Source organism: Carettochelys insculpta, chromosome 5, assembly GCF_033958435.1.
Source record: "Carettochelys insculpta isolate YL-2023 chromosome 5, ASM3395843v1, whole genome shotgun sequence".
Taxonomy (NCBI): Eukaryota; Metazoa; Chordata; order Testudines; family Carettochelyidae; genus Carettochelys; species Carettochelys insculpta.
Genome location: NC_134141.1, coordinates 97,798,156 through 97,817,567, shown reverse-complemented (window position 1 = coordinate 97,817,567; position 19,412 = coordinate 97,798,156). Strand labels below are relative to the sequence as shown.

At 49.7% G+C, this 19,412-nt stretch overlaps 1 pseudogene; it reads right to left on the bottom strand.

Annotated features, from left to right (window-relative positions):
• Positions 1 to 17,515: 17,515 nt before the first annotated feature.
• On the bottom strand, positions 17,516 to 18,147 carry LOC142013941 (uncharacterized; annotated as a pseudogene).
• Between the last annotated feature and the right edge of the window lie 1,265 nt (positions 18,148 to 19,412).

The window sequence follows — 19,412 nt, the reverse complement described above, 5'->3', positions numbered from 1 at the left end:
GGGGAAAGCTACACCCCAGAGGGGCACCTCTTGGGGTCTTCTCCCCAGGACGGGTTGGAAGGACTGTCTCTGACTGCTGTGCTGTCACTCCTGGGAGAAACTGGGTATCTGTGGCCTAAGAAACCTCTCCTGTCAGACCCTGCTGAGTGAAGTGAGAGTCACTCCCGCCAGGGGACGGGGTGCAGTGCAGGGGGACCCCTGAACCCCATCCATCCCAGTAGCATCTCCCAGGGACGGGGATGGGGAACCTGCAGCACAGGGGTTGGGGGACAAGGGCCACGGCTCGGGGCCCACACTAACGCCTGTCTCCATTCTTCTTCCCCCCCGCTCCTGTGTTCCGCAGCTGCACCATCGGAAGGACCGGAAGAGAGCGCCGGCGAGGCATCAGTGGTCCCGAAGACCCCTCCGGGGCCATCGCTCCAGGCAAGCCCCTCGGCGGAGGACTGACCGGCCCCACGGCGGGCTAGACGGTGGACCCCGCAACAACACCCGACGACGACGGACCCCCAGCTGCTGGCCATCCATCGTCGGCAGCTGGAGGTCGTGGAGCAGCGCCTGTGGGTGCAGCAACGCCGCCTGGACCTGCAGGAGCGGGCGCTGGCCTGGCGCCAAGAGGCATGGGGGGCCTACATGGACACATTCAACCACCTGGTGGACTACTTGGCCCCCCATGCCGCGCCGGCCGCCGCAGCGCCCGCCCTGCCTGCTCCACCCGCCGCACCACCTGCTGCTCCGCACGACGCCGTCCCGTCCGCCGTTGCCCTGTCACCCACCACCGAGGGCCGGACCGCCGAGGGACACCTGGGGCTAGCTGAGACTCGCCGGACATATCTTCCGGTCCGCCCGGCCCCCAGCCAGCCCCGGACAGGTCACCCACCCCCAGTGCCGGACTTTAGGGGCGTGGGGCCCGGGACGTGCCCCCCCGCCCTTTGTATATAGTTAATTTCCACAAAAGGACTATGATGGACAGTTTCATTTATATTTGTGCCCCCCTTTGCCCTGTCCCCCCCCATGTAAATAGTTCTCCCCTTCCTTATCATCTCTGGTTTTCTTTTTATTGAACAACAGACCCATATTATTATATGCAAACTTTTTTATTATTATTGTTTTATTTGTACAGATTACTTTTGTTAAAGACGTCTTGTATACAGTTTGATCTTGTTTTAATTATAGTTACAAAAAAACAGTTCTAAAAGAAAAACCAGTTTAATTTTAGCCACAAGTGCGTGATGTCATTTGTACAGGAGAAGTGTGTGGGGGGGGGTGCTGTTGGGAGCTCCGTGGTGTGGGCGTAGGGGCAGGGAGTGTTGTGGAGGAAGGGGGGGGGGGCGCAGTGGGGGGCCTGGCAGAGTTCACCCCACGGCCTTCTCGAAGTGGGCCCGCAGGGCCTCCCGGACCCAGGTCCCTTTGGGGTCCACCTGGCGACTGGGGGCAGCGGGTGGCTGCACGTCGCCCCTGCCGGCTTCCACAGCCCAGCCCTGAAAAAAGGCCTCCCCCTTGCTCTCCACCAAATTGTGCAGGGCGCAGCAGGCACCCACAATCTGGGGGATGTTGTTGGGGTCCGCATCCAGGCGGGTCAGGAGACATCTCCAGCGCCCTTTGAGGCGGCCAAATGAGCGCTCCACCACCTGGCGTGTGTGGTTCAGGCACTGGTTGAAGCGCTCCTGGCTGGCAGAGAGATTCCCCGTGTACGGGTGCATGAGCCAGGGCTGGAGGGGGTATGCCGCATCTGCAATGACGCAGAGGGGCATGGTGGTGTCCCCCACAGGGATCTCCCGCTGGGGGATGTAGGTCCCCGCCTCCAGCCAGCGGCACAGGCCTGAGTTCCGGAAAACCCGGGCGTCGTGGGGGCTGCCAGGCCAGCCCACATAAGCGTCCTGGAAACGGCCCCAGCTGTCCACCAAGGCCTGGAGGACCACTGAGTGGTAGCCCTTGTGGTTGATGTACCATCCTCCACTGTGTTGCGTGGCGCGGATGGGGATGTGAGTCCCATCCAGAGCCCCGAAGCAATTGGGGAAGCCCAGTGTGGCAAAGCCCGCGATAGTGGCATCTGGGTCCCCCAGCCTCACGAGCCTGTGGAGAAGCATGGCGTGGATGGCACGCATGACCTGCAGGGAAAGCACATGGGAGAGCACCAATGAGGGGTGAGCAGGGTGTGCGTGGCCCTGCCCTCCCCTGCCCTGCCCTGCCCTGCCCTCCCCTCCCCTCCCCTGCCATGCCCTGCCCAGCCCTGCCCTGCCCTGCCCTGCCCTCCCCTCCCCTCCCCTGCCCTGCCCTGCCAGGGCCCCCCTGCCCTCCCCCCGCCGTGGGTCCTCTTACCTCCATAAGGACAGCCCCGACGGTGGCCTTGCCGATGCCAAACTGCTGTCCCATGGATCGGTAGCTGTCTGGAGTGGCCAGCTTCCAGACAGTGATGCCGACCCGTTTCTCCACAGGAAGGGCACGCCACATAGCAGTGTCCTGGTGCCTGAGTGCGGGGGTGAGCCACTGGCACAGCTCCATAAATGTCTGCCGGCTCATCCTGAAGTTCCTGAGCCAGCGGTCGTCGTCCTACTCCTCAAGCACCAGCCGCTCCCACCAGTCAGTGCTGGTGGGGTAGCTCCACAGGCGGTGGCGTGTGAGGCGGGGGCGGGGGTCGGGGTGCTGCAGGGTTGGCGGTTGAGCCCTGCTCCCCCGGGGGCCGCTCCTCCTCCGGTGTGGCAAGGAGGTGCTCAGCTGCCTCCCGCATGGCATGGATCAGGGCGAGCCCTGCTCCTGCCGGGAGGGCTGGGTGGACCTCTGGCTGCTGCTGCTGCTGCTGCTGCTGGGGGGTCCATGCCTGCGTCTCCCGAGGTCTGTGTGCCTATGGCTCTTCAGACCGCGTGCTGTGCAGGCTGAGTGTGTCTGGGAGGGGCCCTTTAAGGGAGCAGCTAGCTGTTGCCCCGGAAGCGCTAGTCCGCCCTGTGACCCTGCCTGCAGCTGTGCCTGGCATCCTTATTTCGATGTGTGCTACTTTGGCGTGTAGACGTTCCCTCGCTGCGCCTATTTCGATGTGGTGCTGCGCAACGTCGAAGTTGAACATCGACGTTGCCAGCCCTGGAGGACGTGTATACATTATTAATCGAAATAGGCTATTTCGATGTCGCTACATCAAAATAAGCTACTTCGAAGTAGGCTTCACGTGTAGACGTAGCCACTCTGTACTATTTATGCTTCCCAGATATCCTGAACTAGAGTCTTCCAAGAAAGACTCCCTCCTTCACCACTTGTTGCAGGTGAAGAAAATGTATAGCTTCACTGAGTAATGTATTTCCTACATACATTGTACATATAGCTGAGCTGAGTGGCTATGTCTATACAAGAAGCCACTGTTGACAGAAGTCACTGTCAGAAGGGATTTCCTGGCAAAACTTCTGTCGACAGATTGCATCTACGCATACAAGGAGATCAAAAGAGCAATCCACTCTGTCAACAGAGAGCAGCCAGACTGCCCAGCCCTCTCTTGACAGAATGACTGATCAGAAGTTCTGCAAACAGGGGGGTTGCCTGGTGAGCTGGAAGGCCTGTCTGTCAACAAAAAAGGTGGCCCACAGCATCTGCATGGCTGTTTTTGACAGAACACTGTTGAAAGAAGAGTTATACCTGAATGGGGACAGGTATAATGCAGACGGCAGATGTGCTGGGTTTTGTTGACAAACTGTTGACAAAGTGAATTTTGCATGTAGATGCTCTGCAGTTTTTCCTGACAAAAGCCTGGTTTTGCCAGGGAAACTTCTAGATTGAACTGCTCTAATCTGAAACTCTCTCATCTGGCAATACCCATAATCCAGCATGATAGTAGTTAGCCAGATGGCCACTTACCATGGGTGTGGGCAAGTTTCCTGCAGTGCCATAAAATTATGGTTTACAGCCATCAGTCCTGACTTTTGAACTATGTCTACACATACACAAAACATCAAAATAACCGGCCCTTTTTCGAAAGAGTGTAGGAGCGTCCACACACGTAATGGTGTCTTCAAAAGCAAATCAAAAGAATGGGGCGCTGATATCAAAATCCGAACCCCAATCACAGGTCAGGAAGATCATCACCTTCTGAAATACTAAATCGAAAGAGTACACATGTAGATGTTCCACAGTCCACTTTTTCGAAATATGGGTCCTCCATGGCCCCAGTTAGCTGGAGTGCAGGGCCGATCCAGCCGGCAACAGTGGGGCCTTATGGTCCCTGCCTCTGGCTGCCTTAAAGCTGCATGCACGCAGGAAACCCATAGCAGGAAGCTGAGAGTGCTAGGAGCAGTCTCTGCACATGCTCCAGCCCCATGCTCCAGCGCCGCAGCATGGCCAGCAGCCAGCCCCTCCGTGAGTCCCATGCTACCCCCCCCGCCCCAAGCCCCGGCAGGGCTCCCAGGGCTCCCAGGAGGAGAAAACAAAAGGGCCCCCTCCTGGATGGAGTGGGAGCTGCGGGACCTCCTCAGCCTGTGGAAGGAGGAGGAGGTCCTACATGAGATGGGGGTCAAGCGGCTCAATTCCGCTGCCTTTGGCCACCTGGCTCAGGGCCTCCAGACCAGGGACCACCCAGAGCGTACTACGGAGCAGGTATGCTCCAAGGTCAAGGAGCTGCATAAGGGCTATGCCTGGGCCAGGGATCAGGCCAGCCACTCTGGGGCTGCTCCATCTACATGCCCCTTCTTTCAGGAGCTCCAGGACATACTGGGAACCCAGGACAGCTCTTCATCCCCATTGTGCCTGGACACCTCGGCCCAGGAGCTGCACCCGGAGAAGGAGGAGCAGCCTGGACTGGGGACCCAGGAGGGCAAGGGGACCATGGAGTGGTCGAGTGAGAAGAGGGACCTCACCATCGTCCTTCCCTCTTGCTCCTCCAGCTGGGTGACCGGGAGCCAGACATCCCCAGACGTCACTGAGGGACCCTCCGGTACGTACAGGGAGGGGCACACAGCTGCTGTGCAGGGTGGGGGCAATGCAAGGGCTAGTCTCCCGCACACAGGACTGGTGGTCCCTGGCCGCACACAGGCCAGCCCCCACGTGGGATGCGGCACCTCACAGTGGCCCACCAGCGATGCCCAGCACCCGCCTTCAGTGGACAGCGCCGCAAGCTGCACAGGGGCAGTAGCCAATCAGTTCTGGACAGTGCCTGGGGCCTGCACACCGCAGGCCAGGAAGGGCCACCTGCATGAGACACTCCTGGATGCACCCCCAGGGCAGGAGGCAGATCAGTGCCCCTTGGGGGTCAGTGTCCTTTGAGGGGGCGAGGGCCCCTTGGGGTGGTCTTGGGTGGGTGGGCCACAGCCAGGCCCCCTCTGCCCAGGGCACATTACTGACATGCTGCCCTCCTCTCCACACAGCTGCACCATCCATGGGCTGGGAAAGCCAGATGCTGTCCTTCGTCCCTGAGAGATTCTCCGCAGCCCTCAGAGGTGCCCGGATGCCACCCCACACAGCATTTCAACAAGGCCGTGGCCAGAGGGCCCCACCACCTGGCCGAGGAGGACCCAGCCAGCCAGCGCCAGGCTGAGGTGTCTGAACAGCACCTGCAGCTCACCCAGGCTGAGATGGAGTGGCAGAGGGCAGCCTGGGAAAGGCTGCTGACCACCCTGGAGGGCATTGGCTACACCCTTGGGGACCATGTGGCCAACGTTGCCCGCCTCCTGCCCCCCCCCCAGCAGATCCCCCCCCCGAGCCCACATTCCCTGCCCCCACTGATCCTGCACCCTCCACCCCCACTGAGCCTGCACCCCTCCCATCCGGGCCCTGCCCCATCCAGCCCCCGTCCACCGCCCACCCGGCCCCTTGCATCAGTGGGTTCCCCTCGCCCCAGCCCCCGCCCACATGTGGGGGACGCATGACTCTGACCCACCTTACCTCCATAAGTACAGCCCCAACGGTGGCCTTGCCCACACTGAACTGTTGTCCCACGGAGCAGTAGGCCAGCTTCCAGATGGTGATTGCAACCTGTTTCTCCAGGGTGAGGGCTGGCCACCTGCAGGTGTCCTGGTGCCGGAGTGCAGGGGCGAGCCACTGGCAGATCTCGTCGAAGGTCTGCCTCGACTTGCGGAAGTTCCGCAGCCACCTTTCCTTGCCCCATTCCCCTAGCACCACGAGCTCCCATCAGTCAGCGCTGCTAGGGTGGGTCCAGAGGCATCGAGGCACCCGGTGGGGTGCCCGGAGGTGCACGGCCCCAGGGGGACCACCCAAGCACCTGATGAGATCAGGTGCAGTTGCGGCGATGGTGCACACCACTGGCAGCAGGGTGTCCATAATGAGGGTGTCCTCCTGCAGGAGCTGTCGCTGGGCCTCCATTGTGGGCACGGGTGGGCTCTGCCGTCCTGGGAAAGGCTGGACAGCACTCGGCTCATGCGGAGTGGAGGGAGGGTAGAGGGAGGGGCCCTTTAAAGAAGGTAGCTGGCTGCGGCCCCGCAAGGGCTTGTTGGCCATGGGACCCCGTCTGCAGCGTTTCCTGCCTCCCTTCTTCCGAAAGAGGGCTTGGAGCTGTGTGGATGCTCTCTTTCGAAAGACCTACAGCGGCACTTCGGAAGAGCAGATCGAAATGCCGATCCGCTAATGGCGGCAGGTGCTCCCTTTCGACGGCCTCTATTTCAACTGCCGAACTTCTGTTCTCGCTCTTTCGAAAGGGCGCTCATGTGTGGACCCAGCTTTGGTGTTCTGTGCTGTTATTTTTCTGTAATTTACCCCTAAATGTCTTCTAAGAGCCCAGTGAGCAGTGGAAGTATTGGTAAAGATGCCAGACAATACTGACCTCCCGTGGTCTGGCAAATTTTCTCCTTTGGCACTGGTCAGGTCCCAAGGGTGCCGGAAGAGAGAGAGTCAACCTGTATTATGTACATTTAGCTGACAAGGGGTTTTCTTTCCTGTCCCTTGCAAGCAAGTTTCTCTAGCTCCTTCTTCCCTACCCATTTTAAAGATTAAGGCCTGTTTGGAAAGGCAAGACACTCCCTCTCAGACGTGAAGAGTCCTGCACTTGGGATGGAAGAATCCCAAGCATTGTTATAGGCTTGGGACTGACTGGCTAAGCAGCAGTACAGTGGAAAGGGACCTAGGGGTTATGGTGGATGAAAGGCAGGATATGAGTAAACAGTGTGCCCTTGTAGCCAAGAAGGCTAACGTCATACTAGGGTGCATTAGGAGGAGCATTTCAAGCAGATCTAGAGAACTGTTTGTTCCCCTCTATGTGGCACTGGTGAGTCCACATCTGGAATATAGTGTCCAGTTTTGGGACCCCGAGTGTAAAAAGGATGTGGATGTCCTGGAGCAGGTTCAGCGAAGGGCAACAAAAATGATTAAGGGGCTGGAGCACATGACCTGTGAGGATAGGCTGAGGGATTCGGGGCTGTTTAGTTTACAGAAGAGAAGACTTAGAGGTGATTTAATAGCAGCCTTCAAGTTCCTGAAGGGCAGCTCTAAAAAGGATGGTGAGAAACTGTTCTCAGTGGTGTCAGATGGCAGAACACGGAGCAATGGTTGCAAGTTACAGAGGGAGAGGTGGAGGCTGGGTATTAGGAAGAACTACTTCACCAGGAGGGTGGTGAAGCACTGGAATGTGTTGCTTAGAGAAATAGTGGATTCTCCATCCCTCAAGGTTTTCAAGTCCCAGCTTGACAAGGTCCTGGCTGGGATGACTTAATTGGGGTTGATTCTGCTTGAAGCAGGGGGCTGGACTAGATGACCTCCTGAGGTCCCTTCCAGCCCTATAATTCTATGATATCCAGGAGCTTGTATTACTTTAGAAGACCATTGAAAAAGTCGTCATTCTCATGTCCAAAGAGGCTTTATTCTGAGTACCATATTGACATATGCCAAGAGTATACTGCCATTGCTGCAATCCTTTCAATGGAGTAGACTCCAGACTTACACAGAGGTTGCATTCTTGCACAACCCCACGTAAGTCAAATTGCAGGTAACTTGGGGGAGCCAGGAAAGTGAACAGTGCAGCAGTTTCCTGTCTCTTGTGAGTGGTGGGCAGCCAAAAGCAGCTGCGCTGGTCAGTTTCCCCACTCCTGTCAGGGGCAGCAGCCTGACTCTTGACACCCCTGATAGTAGCGTTGGTCAGCTTCCCTTCTCCTGTGAGTGGTGGAGAGCTGGTGCCAGGTGCCACCTCCCCGCCACTCTGCGTCGCATTCACCCAAGACGTGCTCAACTCGAGTGCGTGTATCTTGGGGTTCTCCTGTATTAGAAAAGATACCACAATTCAAAGTTCTAAGAATAATAAATATTGGGTAGGTATTATGGGATTATTGTCTTTTATCGAGATTAGTTTTCTACTCTATACCATGAATAGTTATAGGGTGTCATTAGTTGAAACACAGTAACGACTGGTTTGAAACTGTGCATTTCCTGTTCACAACCAAGTTTCTGACAATTTTTGGAGTACTTTTCTGAGTGTAGAGGATACCAATATATCACAGGAAAGGCAAATAAGTGGTGTGGTAAACATCTATTTGAAACCTGGCATGCAGAAGAACTCTGTCATGTTGACTGAAAACAGACTAAAAGACCACACCAAAGGATACGGAAAAACATCAGCAGGATGGGGGAGGTGAGGCACTCCAAGGTTCAGAGTGCAAATTGCTTGTTAATAACATTTACAGTGAATACAAAACTGAGAGTTGTAATAAGGTCGCCAATTTTGGTTGGACCAATTTCTGAAGGTTTAATCGCATGTCATAATCTTTAATTCATGAATAATCTTTAATTCCTGCAGACTCCAAAACTATTATGGGGTGCTGGCAATCCACACTGTAAACACCAGTTAGGAAAAAAAAATAAGTGTCTTTGAGAAATTAAAAACATGACCAAATAACAAAATTCATTTCAACATGGAACAATGCCAGCAAGTTAAAGGGAAAATATTTTTTCTCACACATAAGACAATGGAGCTGGGAAGCAATAATGCTGAGAGAGATCCACAGGGTAACAGTGGACAGAAAATCAGACTTGACTGTTTAGTGACAAGAAAGGTCAACCCCTTTTTGGCCAGCATACATGAAAGGAGCAGTCATCTGAACAGCTGTTGAGCAGCCACCGCTAAATATTGTTCTGAGTTCTGTTCATCACACTACCAGAAAATTGACAGTTTGGAGACAGTTAAGATTGAAATCCTTTCAAGTAGCAAAACTAGCAAGCCCTGCTTGCCCAAAAAAACCCTTGCCAGTTTCATTCAAAATAAGAGCTCCTTCTCAGTACATGTTATCACAGGGTCAGGCTAGAGGCAGCTTTAAAAAAACAGGAATAGCCCTAGCTAATCAGGTGTCATCACAGGCAGTGTAGGAGCAGCAGAGAAGAGGCTGCTATAAATCAGTTAAGGGTCAGCTGATCCCACTCGAGGCTGCCAAGGACCTTTTAAAAAGCACCCCCTTGCCAAAGTTGCAGGGAGGGGACCAGAGTGGAAGAGGAGAGATGTGAGGAAACTAGAGCAGATGAGGGCAGACTTAAAGAGTAGCAAAAGAGAACACTGCAAGAGGGGATGAGGAGGTCCTGTAGGGAGCATTTGGGCTCCCTGCCTTTGTAAGACTCCAGGGTTCAGCTGGAGGATGGGAGGGACTGGTTGTTCAGCCTGGTCAGACCAGGAGGCTCCTACTTGCTGCACTTTGAGCCAAGAGACCAAAGCTTGAATGCTGGTGAGGGCAAGTGGGCTCCATCTGTGGACTGAGCAATGGTCTGGAGTCCAGGGGTGACACTGACTTTGTCGCAATGTTTAGTTTGTATTTGATGTCAGCATTGTTTAAGAACCTATGCCATTGTGTAATTGGACCTTTCTATCAGAAGACTGTAGGGAGCAGGTGTGGTTGCTCCCTGTCTCAGAAGGGAAAGAGTCCCTCCCTGCACCTTGGTAGATGGAATTTAGCCCCACCCTCTTGCCTGATGGGAAGGCAAGGTGTGGGGCTACCAGTATAAAACCCCCACCCAAAGGTTCACTAGGGGCCCAACCACCAGAGAACTTGGAGAGAAGCTCTGAGCTCTCTGTCTGGGAGGTGGATCCTCCACTCCTAAAGATGGAGGACTGGCCTGGACCATTTGGACCCTGCCAGATGACCTGTCATGGCTGAGGCAATGCAACTTTGAGGACCCAGAGGCACCTGACTGGCCCTCGACCAGGAGGCTGTGGCCTAGCCTGCACCACTGGTACCCCTGCTAGAAGACCCAGAGGAAAAACCACTCACTGCAGCGCCTCGCTAGACCTAGATAAATTTGACCAGTGTTGCACCAGGTACGAAAGGGGGGAGATATGGAAGTGGCCCATGGGTAAGAGGGGTCTGCATGTTTTGGTGTGGATCCCCGCTGACCCTGGGAGCAGACCCCTGCTGCTAACAGGGCCCTGGGCTGGGGTGCAGTGGAATGGGTGTGCCTGTGGGGCCCTCCCTTGCCACCTCTAACCTGTAGGTGACAGCCTCCCTGCTCTCTCAGGTCCAGGCACAGGCCTGGGTTGCCTGGTGCTCTCTCAGCTTGTAAGGGCCTGGGTTTTTGAATGCTGTCTGTTTACCACCCCAAACTACACCAGGGCCTCCCTAGTATTGACTGGTGCTATTTGTTTGCTACCCCACCCTGTACCAGAGCCTGGGTTTTGTAATTTAATATTGACTATTTGTTTTTTCCCTGCCCTGTACCAGGGCTTGGGCCCTTGGACTCTAGGATTGGACTCCATGTAGTGCCTGCCCAGGAGCCAGGTGGGGGCCTACTGATGCCTGAGCCCCAGGACTGAATCATGTAGGGAGCAAGTATGACTGCTCCCTCTGACAATTTGCCTACGAAGACAAACACAGCACAGTGTGTCGCTATGATTATTATTCACATCTGCTGCATGATCACATCACCTTTTCCTAGCTGAGAAATATTCCGACTGAATGTGGTCAGAAGTGTGTCAGGAAATCTATAAGCGTCCCCTGTAAGTGGTGATTATGGATGAGCTTCCCCTCTCAGACTGCTGTTGCCCCAGTTCAAAAGAACCACTCTGGCCATATAAAAAAGGAAACTAGCTCTTCTTGATGTAGTGTAACATATTTTGCAGCTATGGAAAGTTTAGTGCAAACTTCCTTTTTTTTTTTTGTTTTTTGTTTTTTTTCTTTTATGTCAATTGAAATTGAGTAACTTGTTAAAATTAGCCATTGGAATGCAAATATAGAAACAGCTACTACTGAAATATTGTCTGTTAACCAGAGTATGAACTGAATGCTTCTGGATGCAGAGCTTAGGAAAATACAAATCAATTGCAGGATTAATTTAAACTAATTTTGAGAATGAAGCTCTCTCATTGCAAGTCTCTGTATCCCGAGTGTATTAGAGTAGTGTTTTTTGTTTTGTTTTGTTTTGAGACACTGAAACATATTTACCCTTGTGGCAGAGTGATCTATGAGAACTGTAGCTATTGCAAATAAAAATTCCCAGAATTTCAACACACCAGACAGGACAGTGACATCTCTTTAATGTTGTCCTATTTCCAATGCTAAGAGCTAGGCCCTAAACAACTGCAGGTTCCTCTGTAACAAATAAAACAAACAAGTTGGTTTAAATCATCTTGATAGCTCAATTATCCTCCCTTCTGATTTTAATTCTTTCCAGAAAGAGCAGCTCCAGAATACTTGCCTCTGGAGATTTCTAAGGTGACTGGACATTGGACTTATGGAAGGAGTACATTCAGTGTAGGAACTGAGAGAGGGAATCCCTATGTAACGCACAGGCACTGAGACCAGACATGGGAAGGTGAAGTCTCTGCTCTGCAGGTTTACTTGTCGGCTGCTTTTTGGCTCATGGTTAATGTACTGGTTTTAGACCCTAGGGTCATCAGTTCATTCCCTCCTGCAGATGTCCTGGGTCCATCAGCCTAACACTTGCAATATTTTAAGGTTTTTTTTAAACTAAGTCCCACATTATGTACCTTTCTGCTTTTCCAGAAAAGGAAACTTGCGATCACACAGGTTTCCAGCCCTTTAAAACATAGAACATTTTGTGAGAGATGAATATCCATAGAAATTTGAATGCCCAAATTCAGTGAAATTTGCAGTGAAGGACTGAGCCCTTATTTCTGCAGTAAATATTGGGGAAAGATGGGGATTTTGCTCACCAATATGGGAGCCTATAAAACATGACACTGTCTCCAAAAGCCCGTGTTAATGTGAATAATCTCAATCATCACTAATGGAGTCTGAATTTGATTTCACTTAGGCTGGTTTCGTAATCTCACTGTTCTGAGCAGTCAATCCTGATTTTTTTCTCTGCTCAGAGATTGTAATTGGACCTTAGTTCCTGAGCAGTTTGGAAGCTGTGACATTCACTTTGCATGGTGTCTGCCCGAACACTAAGCTTTCTCCATGAAATAGTCACGTGCACACATCTGCGAGAAAGGAACAGCTTCAGGTTTTCTTTCAGATGATATATGGCCAGTGTTGCTTGCCTTCATTCTAGGGATAGGCTCAAGGCACCAAAGCCAGATCCATACTTGGATCTGGATTTCAAATGTCCCAAAGTTCTGGGCTATACCTGTCAAGGGCTGTGTCTACACTAGCACCCCCCTTTCAAAAGAGGGATGCTAATGAGACACTTTGGGACATGCTAATGAGGTTCTGCAATGATATGCAGTGCCTTATTAGCATAATGGCAGCCATGACACTTCAAAAGTGCCGCTTTCAATCATGTGCAGCTCATCTGCACAGGGTCATTTTTGAAAGGAGCCTGTATGCTTCAAACTCCCTTTATTCCTTTAGAAAAGGACCCCGTGCAGATGAGCTATGCACAATTGAAAGCGACACTTTTGAAGTGCTGTGGCTGCCATTGTGCTAATGAGGTGCTGCATATCCATTGCAGTGCCTCATAAGCATATCCCGAAGTGTCTCATTAGCATTCCCCCTTTTGAAAGGGGAGAGCTAGTGTAGGCACAGCCAAGAGGTTTGTTCAGCTCATTATTTTAGATTGTAAGTTGGCATGTGACTGTCACTACTTGTTTTCAGTTGTTTTGAGCATAGTCTTGGGTGACCTGGTAGGAATTAAGAAACTTTGATGCTATTCCTGGCTCTGCCACTCACTTGCAGTGTGACCCTGGGCATGTCACCTCACTCCTGCGGCTTTTTTCCTCTCCCAGCTCCTTTCTTCTTAGCTGATTAAGTTTAAGCTCTCTAGAGCTGTTTATCAGTTACTACATTTCAATTTTACACAAAAACAGCTTAACATTAAGTGTATGCACTCACTTGGGTAATCGCCCAGTCTCATCCTTTCCTTGCACTCCCCTGTATCCTACTTTTCTCCTCTCTTTAATCAGTCTTCATTCATCTGTGCTTAGTTTGTATGCTTTAAGGGGCAACAGCTCTGTCTTTTACTTGCACTGTAAATCAGTCAGCATGCTCCCAGCCCAGGTGTTGTGTAACAAATAATAAACACTAACATTAATAGAGAGATGGCCTGTTTGTGAGCTTCTGAACCTGACTTCCCAAAGGCTTCAGGGTTGTGGTTCAGGCCCATTTTGAATTTGTGGCTGTTCTGGGAGACTGCTGCATTGCCAGTTGATATTGATCACTACAAGGTAAATGATGAACATCTGTACTCTTAGCTTGGAGTGCAAATGCTCTGTTCATGTACACATAATTACACTAGCTTGCCTGCCTATGTAGCAAGGGTGGCACAGATAGCAGTTGTAGAGGCACGATAGCCCCCATAGTTGTAGCACAGTTTATACCTATCCTTGCTTGATGAGAGCTAGCACAAGTGCATGGAAATCCTGCCCTGAGCTATAGTGAAGAAGCAATATTTAGAACTATGAAGTTAGGTAAAAGACAAGGGTAAATACTGTGTTTTACTGGCACTTGTGTACGCATCTTGATTATGCTGACACATGCACTTCAATTCCTCACAATCAATACAGTATTTCAAGATTATGAAGTCAGCTGTCACTTTCTTGCTCTTGAGCAATTTGTAATACATCTGTCTGTAACACTTAAATCTCAGCAGCATTCCCTGCTGTCTGGGAAGAAAAATGCTCACACAGTTCCTGCCAGTTTCATCAGGCACTGCCCACATGTCTGCTTTGAAGTTACAGTATTTTGATTATTGGCAAGCTGTATGCTTGGGGAAACTGTAAGATGAGTAGTATCATGGACACACATTCGAGGAGGTCAGATATTTTAGCAAGATGGGGGGGCGCTTTTTGTACTTTAAGTGGTGGTATCTTCTGAAGACACTTTGCCATGAATATTTTGTCACTTAACCCTTCTGTACATATCATACTGGGGAGTAAAGGAACAGTAATCAAGTGATGGTATTAAGTTCTTATCCGAAAGCTTTTCTAAATTTCCCTGACACTTTAGCAACATCTACACTACAGAGATCTCTCGAAAGAAGTCCTTCCGGAAGATCTCTTCCAAAAGTACTTCCTTTGAAAGAGTGCATCTGCCCTCACGCGCGGGTGTGCGCGCGCACACACACACACAGATCAAGTGATCTGCTGTTTTGAAAGATAGCATCCACACAACCCCTGCTCTTTCAAAAGAACGGGCCAGGGATTGAAAAATGTGGCACCATGAGGACTGCCCTTTGTGTGTGAACAGCCTGAGGGCCCTCTTTTTTCCAATTTTCTTTCAGAAGAAACTTTCAAAAGAAGGCACACTTCCTAAAATGGGAGTGGAAGAGCACTTTTGAAAGGAGTACCGCATTCTTCTCATTTAACTTTGAAAGACAACACTTTTTGTGTGGTGATGCTCTGGATATTTCAAAACAGCCCTTTCTTTCAAAAAATAGCTCTAAAGAGCGTGCTCGTGTAAACATGACCATTGTGTTTACTTAGTACTATTCCACTAACATCTGTAAAACCAGCTTTTGATACATCTTCATTTTGTAACTATGAATTTAACATTATTTATAAACTAGGAATTAAGGATGTAAATACCATTTTAAAAGTAACCATTTAAACTATTTAATGCACTGGTTGAACACTTAAGTGATAATGAGCTCACTCTAAATCTACCGCATATACATGTTATGTTTGTCAGGAGCCTTTGCTAACAACAAAAACAGACTTGTGTAAAGCCCACTTTTGTTTCTTTTTGCATAATAGCCATGAGCCATCCAAAACCACAAGAAGTCCAATTAGAATTCTAACTTTGCTGCTGTTGCGTTTTTTTGGGTTTTTTTGAGAAAAATTAACATGTTTATATGATCTGGTGTCAGTCTTGCATGCAGCTGATTAGCAATAAGGCCAGCACTGAAAAAACACATGTTCTGCAGGCACAGATGATCCTGGAATGCTCTGGTAACCCTTTCCCATTTTCCCAAGCTTTGGAAAAGGCTGTACATTGAACTTTCATCACTCCAGTAAACTTCATTCCAGTGAATGATAAGGCTCCCTGAAGTAATTTTCCAGTTAATATTTTTACTGCATTCTCCTTCTCTGTATAATCTTCACCTAGAAAGTTGGTTAGAACACTAGGCTCAATGGGCAGTGATCAATGGCTCAGTGTCTAGCTGGTATCCCGTATCAAGTGGAGAGTCACAGGGGACAGTCCCGGGCTCGTTTTGTTCAATGTCTTCATTATCTGGGTGATGGGATGGTGTGCAACCCTCAGCAAGGTTGCAGATAACCCTAAGCTAAGGAGAGGAGCAGAATGCTGGAGGATGAGGCTAGGATCCAGGGTTACCTAAATACATTAGAGGATTGAGCCAAAAGAAATCTGAGGCTTAACAAGGACAAGTGCAGAGTCCTGTACTTAAGACCAAAGATCTTCAAGCATGTCAGAGGCTGGGAACTGACTGGCTAAGCGGCAATTCTGCAGAAAAGGACCTGGGATTTCAGTAGAGAGAAGCTGGTTATGAGTCAACAGCATGCCCTAATAGCCAAGAAGGGAAATAGCATGTTGGACTGCATTAGTAGGAGCACTGCCAACAGATTGAGAGGAAGTGATTATTCCCTTCTTATCTGGCACTGGCGAGGCCACATCTGGAGTATTGTGTCCAGTTTTGGGTCCCCCCCACTACAGAAAGGATGTGGACAAACTGGAGAGAATCCAGCAGAGGGTAACAAAAATGAGTAGGGGTCTGGGGTACATGACCTATGAGGCACAGCTGAGGCAACTGGGCTTATTTAGTATACACAAGAGTGATGGGGGATTTGATAGCAGTCCTTCTGAAGTGGGTCTCCAGAGAGGAAGGAGACAGTCTATTGTATTGGTGGCAGATGACAGAACAAGCAGTGGGTGACATCTAGGTTGAATTACGAAAAACTGTTTCATTAGGAGGGTGGTGAAGCTCTTGAATGGGTTGTGTAGGAGGTGCTGAAATCTCCTGAGGGATTTATAAGGCTATGCTTGACAAAGCGCTGGCTATAATGATTTAAATGGGATTTGCTCTGCTGTGAGAAGGGGTTTGAGGTAGCTGACCTCAACCCTAATCTCCTATGAAAAGTATCACTCTAGCGCAATTTTTCAGTTTCACACTTTTTCAGTGTTGGCACCATGGCTCTACCATGTCAGCACTTTTTGGTTCAGCCCTCGCACTTGGTTTTTCTGTTTCTAACATCAGTGCAAGTTGCAGAAGCTTTGATTTTTATTAGTGACTTAGCCAACTGCTGAAAGGAACCACTTGAGTTTATGGGGTGGCTCTAACAAGGAGGCAATAAGTGCAGGCTTGGCAATTAGGGCAGGGTTGTTGGGTTTTGTGCAATGCCCCAGAGTGCAACAATTTGAAATCAGTAACTCTTCATTTTTGACAAGAGCTTTGCTTCTGGGATGAGTTTGGAGGAAGCCCTTGCAAATTGGATACATATTGGAAACTGACACTGATGTTTCAGCAGGCATGGCAGTTTTAGCACATTAAGGCTGCGTCTACACGTGCACGCTACTTCGAAGTAGCGGCAGTAACTTCGAAATAGCGCCCGTCACGTCTACACGTGTTGGGCGCTATTTCGAAGTTGAAATCGACGTTAGGCGGCGAGACGTCGAAGTCGCTAACCCCATGAGCGGATGGGAATAGCGCCCTACTTCGACGTTCAACATCGAAGTAGGGACGTGTAGACGATCCGCGTCCCGCAACATCGAAATAGCGGGGTCCTCCATGGCGGCCATCAGCTGGGGGGTTGAGAGATACTCTCTCTCCAGCCCTTGCGGGGCTCTGTGGTCACCGTGGGCAGCAGCCCTTAGCCCAGGGCTTCTGGCTGCTGCTGCTGCAGCTGGGGGTGCGTGCTGCATATACAGGGTCTGCAACTAGTTGTTGGCTCTGTGTATCTTGCACTGTTTAATGAAAGTGTGTCTGGGAGGGGCCCTTTAAGGGAGCGACTTGCTGTTGAGTCCGCCCCGTGACCCTGTCTGCAGCTGTGCCTGGCTCCCTTATTTCGATGTGTGCTACTTTGGCGTGTAGACGTTCCCTCGCTGTGCCTATTTCGATGTTGGGCTGAGCAACGTCGAAGTTGAACATCGACGTTGCCAGCCCTGGAGGACGTGTAGACGTTATTCATCGAAATAGCCTATTTCGATGTCGCAACATCGAAATAAGCTATTTCGAAGTTGGGTGCACGTGTAGACGTAGCCTAAGTGGCCCGTACTGGTAAATTATCTATTAAGTGCCAATGCTCAGCTTGCAGCTGAAGTTTTTGGGCAATAAGGTTGTTTTTATTACAGAACTATCTGTACAGGGCCCAGCTGTTATAGCCCACCTTTGCTCACTGAATCTTCTGAACATGTCACATACCGAATTCCAGTGAGTTTTACAAGACTGGATCAGATGGTGTCACTTAACCTAAAGCCATGTTTGTTTTCTTTCAAGTGCTTTTGAAGCTACAGTGCTGGAGGGGAAGTGTGCAGCTAGTCTACTTGCAGCTGCAAGAGCACGATCCAGACTACTTGAAGAAAATCCAAACAACTGCCATATTCCCATGTAACTTGTGTCGGTGAACATGATGTTGCTTGCATTATTGGGTGCACTCTGACACACCCTTTCAAACCTTATCGTTCCATTATAGGGTTTAATTCTTCAGCAAGGTTTTTGGTTATATACCATCCTGACATACTTTCAGGTTGCATAATTGAGTATTGAAGCTCTCAATTTTGCCATTACACTCAAGTGGCAGTCATGTAGCCTCCTGTAGTTAATGCTGTCCAGCAGTCAGTGGTGGAAAGCTATTTTAGTGGCATTTTTCAGTTTTCCCCAGACAGCCCTCATAGCACTTCTCTTCACCAGGTTATAGTCTCTCTCTGGTGTATTTAAAAAAAGCAGTCCTGTAGCCCCTTAATGATTTAATAATTTATGTATTAGGTAATGAGTTTTTGTGGGTAGGACCCACTTCAAATTCTGGAATAGAAATAGGCAATCAGGGAAACATAAAGTAGGGAGTGGGAAGAAGGAGGGGGAGAAAAAGATGCACCTATCTTAAGGACAGGTGACTCCCCTCCTCTTCCTCCTTTCTTTTCTATTTTTTTTTTCTCTTTACGTGTTACAGGACTGCTTGTCGGGAGGGTGTGAAGTTACAGACTGATACTGCTATCTCTGAGACTATTTACTGCCACATAGTGTTCAGGTTGTACAAAATTTATCAATTCACAAAAACCTGTACCCTTAACCACACTTACAGAGCAGTGTATCTGTAATGCACAACAGCTCCATTAATTTTTTCCTCAAATTGTTAGTTGCATTTTCTTGAACTGCTGAGAACAAACACTGTCAACATTCTTTGGTGTTTTCCTTTTTTCACATGAAACAGGGATATTTCAGCTTCAAATGGTTAAGTATGTCTCTGGTCCTGTTTGCGTAACTCAGCGCCGCATTACAGTTTATATTTAACAGTATCTTCTGTTATTTTGTGAAATGATTCTACACTCCTTTTCAATCTCTCCATCTTCACTAAGGACCGCTAGTTACCAAAAATCATGATAATCTATATGGCGTTTGAAGATTTTTATGCTATCAAAATGGCATCCATTCCAGAGCAATGGCCCGCACAATGTGAAACGTATTTCCACGTACATCATGATATCGTACTGATGTGGCACTTTTAATGTGTACATTTACGCATTTAAATTTTAACTGAATACATTACATGTAAGACTGATGCTCATTGGTTAACATAACATCCCCCCTAGGGTTGGGCCTAGACAACCTCAGCCTAGAATTTTTCTGATGTTTGTATTTTTTTTGCATATGTACTATTGTAATTGTGAAAACCAAAATGATATTCAGATCTGATTTTTTTACACCCCCTCCAATGGTCTCTATCTTTGTAACAGACTGAATAAAGACACCACATGAAAGTATCCCTGAACGTTGGAGATGTAGAAACTCTATCTGTCTGCAAATTACTAGACTTATATCTGTCTTTCAAATCAGTATTATTAGAATATAATGGGGGAAAAAAAGAAACCGAAAAGGGAATATTAACAGTTGATACTAATCTTTCACATCCTGCCAAGTTCTCAAAATATTTTGAACTA